This window comes from Tupaia chinensis, unplaced genomic scaffold (genome assembly GCF_000334495.1).
Source record: "Tupaia chinensis unplaced genomic scaffold, TupChi_1.0 Scaffold000331_1, whole genome shotgun sequence".
In the NCBI taxonomy this organism is placed as follows: domain Eukaryota; kingdom Metazoa; phylum Chordata; class Mammalia; order Scandentia; family Tupaiidae; genus Tupaia; species Tupaia belangeri.
In genome coordinates, this window is record NW_006159825.1 from 131,644 (window position 1) to 138,161 (window position 6,518).

The following is a 6,518-nucleotide window of genomic DNA, read 5'->3' on the forward strand; positions in this document are numbered from 1 at the left end:
ATTAAATTTTGACACATGCTACAACACTGATAAAGTTTGAGGGTATTATGCTAAGTGAAATAAATCAGTCATAAAAAGACAAATAAGATTTCACTTTCATTACATTAAAAAAAAAGACAAGTAGAACAAGGGACCAAGAGTAGTCAAACACATAGAAATATATGGTAAAACTGTGGTTGCTGGGACCTGGGGAGAGAAAGAAATAGTGACTGTTTAATGCAGGGGTCCCCAACACGCCAGGCCTTTTAGGAATGGGCCGCACTGCAGGAGGTAAGTGACCACCAGCAAGCAATGGAAAAAGCTTCATTCATATTTACATCTGCTCCCCATCTCTTGCATTACTGCTTGAGCTCCACCTCCTGTCAGATAAGCAGCAACATTAGATTTTCAAGAGTGTGACCCCTACTGTGAACTGCACACATGATGTATCTAAGTTGTGTGCACTTTATGAGACTCTAATGCCTGATGATCTCAGGCAGAGTTGAGGTGGTGAAGTCAGCACTGGGGAGCAGCTGCATACACTGCATTGTGAAGAGCTGTATATCATGATATGATGTAATAGTAACAGAAATAAAGTGCACGATAGATGTAATCCACTTGAATCATTTCAAAACTATCACCCCCAGCCCCAGTCCATGAAAAAATTTTCTTTCATGGAACAATTTTTTGGTCCCAGGTGCCAAAAAGGTTAGGGACAACTGGTCTAATAAGCAGTTTCAGTTTTGTAAATGCAAATTTCTGGAGACTGGCTACAGAACAATGTGAATATACTTATCACTATTAATACTATTGAGCTGTATACACTTAAAAGTGCTTAAGATGGTTGAAACAGAGCTACTCCACAGAATGGTAGTTAAGACTGCTGGATCCCACCTGGCCAACTGCGTGGATCGAGTCTCAGACCCAGCGGCTTGAAAAACACACTGGAATGTGTGCACGCATGCCCAAAGTCTCAATAGGAAGGAAAGATGGAGCAGAAGGAATTTTCCACAAATATTTATAGCAACATTAAACATTAATGGATTAATTTTTCTAATCTATAGACACAGACTGGCTGAATGGATTAAAAAAGAAAGAAAGAAGGAAACCCACTATCTGTTGCTGACAAGAAACACACTTTATGGATAAAGACATATATAGACTAAAAGTGAAGGGCTGGAAAAAATATATACCATGTAAATGGAAATCAAAAAAGGGCTGGAGTTGTGATTCTGATTTCAGACAAAATAGGTTTTAAGACAAAGACTATAGGAAGAGACAAAGAAGAGCATTATATATTAGTAAATGGGTTAATTCATTAAGAAGATTCTTATAAATACTTATGCACCTGACTCAGGAGCACATAAATACATGAAAGATAGACTTCTGGAGCTAAAAGGAGAGATAGGTTGCAACACTATAATCGTTGGGGATCTTAACACCCCATTATCTACTTTAGACATATCTTCTAGATAAAATAAACAGAAATATACAGGACCTAAATGGTATTTTAAATCAAATGGGCTTGACAGATATCTATAGAACTTTCCACCCTAAGACCAGAAAATATACATTTTTCTCACTCCAGCACAGAACCATTTGAAAGACTGACTATATGATAGGACACAAATCAAGTCTTTATGAAGTCAAAGGCATCAAAAATATATCCAGCATCTTCTCTGAGGATGATGGGATTAAACTTGGTATTAATTTCTAGAAACACCCTCAAAAATACACAAATACATGGAAACTAAACAACCTACTTCTGAATGACTTCTTAACTACTGAAGAAATTAACTCTGAAATCAAAAAATTTATGGAAATAAATGATAATAAGTACATGAGTTTCCATGGCAAAAGCAGTCATAAGAGGGAAATTCACAGCAGTTAGTGTGCATAAGAAAAAGATGGAAAGGTGGCAAATAAAGAATCTAACATCATGCCTCGGGACTTGGAAAAACAACAACAAAAAATCCCAAAATGCCAGGTGAAAACAAATCATAAAGATTCGAGCAGAAATGAATGAAATAGAAAATAAAGGAACTACAAAGAAAATAAATAAAAGCGGGATCAGCAATTAGCATAATGGCTATGTTGCTGAACTCCCATGTAGTCGACCGTGGTTCAAGTCCTGTACCCGGTGGCTTAAATTCACACCAGGCACATGTGTGAGCGTGCCCAAGAACCAGAGAAGAATGGAGGAGAAGGGATTGCGGTGTGGCCATCCCCCCTGGCTGGTGATTTCTTGCTTTATGTCTCTCTGTCTCTCTCTCTTTCTGGTGAGCGCACATGCCCTGTAGCAAAAACCTCTACAAAAATAAATAAATAAATAAATAAATAAATAAAAGCAAAAGTTGGTTCTTTGAAAAGATTAATAAGATAGGCACACTATTAGCTGGATGGATAAAGAAGAAATAAAGAAACCAGATAAATAAAACACATAATGAAAATAGGCAACATTACAACAGACACAATAGAAATACAAAAAATCATTAGAGGATACTGAGTGACTAACTAGATGCCAACAAATGAGAAGATGGGAAAGATGGACAAATTTCTGGATGCATATAATCTAACAAGATTGAATGAGGAGGACATAGAAAACCTGAATAGACCCGTAACAAGCCATGAGATTGAATCAGTACTAACTAACCTCCTAACAAAGAAAAGTCCAGGTCCAGATGGTTTCACTTTGAATTCTACAAAACTTTTAAAGAAAAGTTAACCCCAATCCTACTCAAATTATTTCTACAGATACAAAAGGAAGGAAAATTCCCAAATTCATTTTATGAAGCCTCCATCATCCTCATTCTCAAACACATAATGACATAACCAAAAAGGAAAACTAAGGAACAATACCTCTGATGAATAATATTTGCAAATTGTATACAACAATATATAACAAAGATTATTCATCACAACCAGGTAGGCTTTATTCCAGGGATGCAAGGGTGGTTCAACATATGCAAAACTATAAATATAATACATCTTATTAACAGAAAGAAAAATAAAAACCATTTGATCATTTCAATTGATGCAGGGAAAGCATTTGATAAAATATAACATTTTCATAATTAAGACTCTCAAAGATTGGTATAGAAGGGTCATTTCTCAGCACAAAAAAAGCCATATATGAAAACCTATAGCTAACATTATACACTGTAGAGGAAAGTTAAAATCTTTTCCACTAAAAACTGATACTAGACAAGGCTGCCCACTTACTCCACTGCTTTTCAGTGTAGTGCTGGAAGTCTTAGCCAATGCAATCAGAAAAGAGAATAATATAAAAGGCATTCAAATAGGTAAAGAAGAGTTGAAAATATCTTTTTTTGCATATGACATGATAGTATACTTAGAAGATCCAAAGATTTCCAAGGAAAAATTTCTTGAAGTAATAAATACAATAAAGTAAAAAAAATACAAAATCAACATCCAAAAATCTATAGCATTTCTATATAAAAACAACATGTTGAATGAAGTAGAGCTGAATAAAGGGATCCTTTTCACCATAGCCACAAAATGTGTAAGATACTTAGGGATAAACCTGACAAAGGAAGTCAAAGACCTTTACAAAGAAAACTTTAAAAACCTTTAAAAAGATACTGAAAATGACATTGAAAAGTGGATACACATCTGATGTTCCTGGATTGGAAGAATTAACATAATCAAAATGGCAATTCTACCCAAATTAATCTATACATTTAATGAAATTCCAATCAAAATACCAGAAACCTTCTTCACAGATCTAGATAAGACAATCACAGAATTTGGAATCATAAAAGACCTCATATTGCCAAAGGAATACTGGGCAATTATAGTAGGATGGATGGCAAATCACTTCCTGACACCAAAATATACTTTTAAGTTTTCATAATCAAAACAGCATGATATCAGCACAAAGACAGACAGGTGGACCAATGGGACAGAATAGAGACCCCAGAGATAAACCAAAAGTCAACTGATTTTTGACAAAGGATACCCGTCAATCCATTGGGAAAAGGAAAACCTTTTTAGCAAATGTTGCTGGAAAAACTGCATCTACCTGCCAGAAAGATGAAACAAATCCCCATCTTTCAGCATTAACAAACATCAACTCAGAATGGATCAACTTTCTGAACCTAAGACCTCAAATTATAAAACTCTGGTGGAAAACACTGGGAAAACTCTGGGAGACACTGAGGAAGGCAAAAACTTCTTAAATTAGACTCCCAAAGCACGGGCAATAATCCCTAAAATTGACAAGTGGGATTACATCAGATTAAGCAGTGTTTTTTGGGAGAAGTGTAATACACTGAAACATATATGTGATTAAATGTAATATAAAATTATGATAATAAATTAAATTTAAAAAGGAAAAATTTCACTTTGGGAAATAAAAGATCTGACAAATAACATTTTTATCCAAAACACTGCTGAATCCTGAAATGCTTCAAAGAATTATTCATAGATAATTCTTTCTAATAAGTACAATGGGCAAACAATGTAAGGGATAATCACGTCTCTCAGGAGGATAAACAAGATTAGTCCAAATACTAAGCTTATAAGAATTAATGTAGTGCATAGAGAATAACACAGTTAGGCTAAAGCAATGTCACTTACAGTAAACACTCATATTCATAAAAAATTAGTCTATGAAGTGAGTTCATCTCAAAATTGAAAATCTTTTCCCAGATTCAAACACAGTTAATGTTAGGTTTTTTTTTCTTTAAATTTATTTATTTACATTAATTCACTATACATCATCACAGCAAACAAAATAAGATTTTCCATTCAGAATACACTGTATATTGGCTCAATCAAGCACATCAACATACGTGTTTATTGTCAACAATTTTCCATTTCCTATTTCCCATATATTTTGTTATTTTTGCCATTCTTGATTCCCTATCTCTCACCATCTGCCGTGTCCCACTCTCCTCCCACACTGTCTCTGGTATCCATGGTTGCTTTCTATGCCTTTCCCCCCATTTTATTTATTCGCTAAAGAACTTAATTAATCTAAATATTTCCAATAGCAAGCACAGCTGATAAATACATATCCATGAACACAAGTCTTACCCTAGGCATAAACTTCAGTGAGTAGAATGAACATACAACAAAGTAGCATCCAGCTGGGACTGTATACTTACTGCAGTCCTCAAATATGCATTTTTTTTTAATTTCATGAAAAATAGTTTTTATGATTTTTTTCTCCTAAAATTTTTTAAAATTATTTAATTTACATTCATCCTCTAATCATCGTCACAGCATAGAGAAACTTAAGAACACTAAAGAGAAAACAAGGATCCATTAGAACATGTTACAGAAAAAACAACACCAATTGTTAATGATTTATGCATGATTCATTTAAGACTTCTAGGAGCATCCTTTTTGTGCATCCTTATGTAACAAGTTCTTATTTACAAAATACTCAAGCCTCATCTCAGTTTTTGTACTTCCTGTAGTGTCATTTAAATCAATAGCCTATTGTCTGGTCAACAGAGCAGCATTAGACTGAAAGAATGAAATAATAATTTACCTTGTTCTTAAAAATCACATATAGGAATCAGCAGATGGCATAATGATTATATCACTGGACTCCCACATAGTCGAGCATGGTTGGAGTCATGGACCTTGTGGCTTAAAATTCACGCTGGGCATACGTCCACACATGCCCAAAATCCCAAGAGGGGAATGCAGAAGGAGGGATTGGCCATCCTCCCTGAGGAGTGATTTCTCACTTTCTTTGTCTTTCCAGTGCGTGCATAAGCCCTATAGCAAAAATCTCTCTTTAAAGAAAAATCACGCATATACAGTCCCTTGTCATCTTTCTTCCCACCTTAGGCCAGGCAGAATATCTCCAACAAAGGACAGTGAGAAGGGCCATTCTGCCCTCAAGGAGGTGGTGACACGGGAATACACTATCAATACTCATAAGCACACTCATGGCATGGGCTTCAAGAAATGTGCCCCTCAGGCACTCAAAGAAATACGGAAATTTGCCAAGGAGGAGATGAGGACTCTGGATGTGTGCATTGATACAAGTCTCAACAAAGTTATCTGGATCAAAGGAATAAGGAACTCCCTGTATCATATCCATGTGTGGTTGTCCAGAAAACTTAACGAGGATGAAGATTCATCCAACAAGTGCTACTCTGGTGACCTATGTACCTGCTACCACTTTCAAAAATCTGCAGCCAGTCAATGTAGATGAGAACTAGCTTATTTTCAAATTAAGTTATAAAGCCAAAAAAAAAATCACACACACACACACACACACATTCTAGAACCTGGACCTCCTTCAAATTATCTTTATACATAATTTTGTATGTGTGTGGGGGAGGGGGAATCCTTGCAGCATGCATTATCTTATGAACTAGATTCCTTCAATATAAAAAAACAAAAACAAAAACTTGTTTTCCATTCCTCACTGGATCCTAGTAGATTGTATTTCTTGCAATAAGAAAAAAGAGAGGAGACTGGTGTGACTAGTTCTCTACACACACTCTGACCTGGACTTTGAACCTACTTACTCTTTTCAAATGAACAGCCTAAACACC

At 35.4% G+C, this 6,518-nt stretch overlaps 1 pseudogene; it reads left to right on the forward strand.

Moving 5' to 3' along the window:
* Positions 1-251: 251 nt before the first annotated feature.
* Positions 252-6,179, forward strand: LOC102501125 (60S ribosomal protein L31 pseudogene; annotated as a pseudogene).
* Positions 6,180-6,518: the final 339 nt, after the last annotated feature.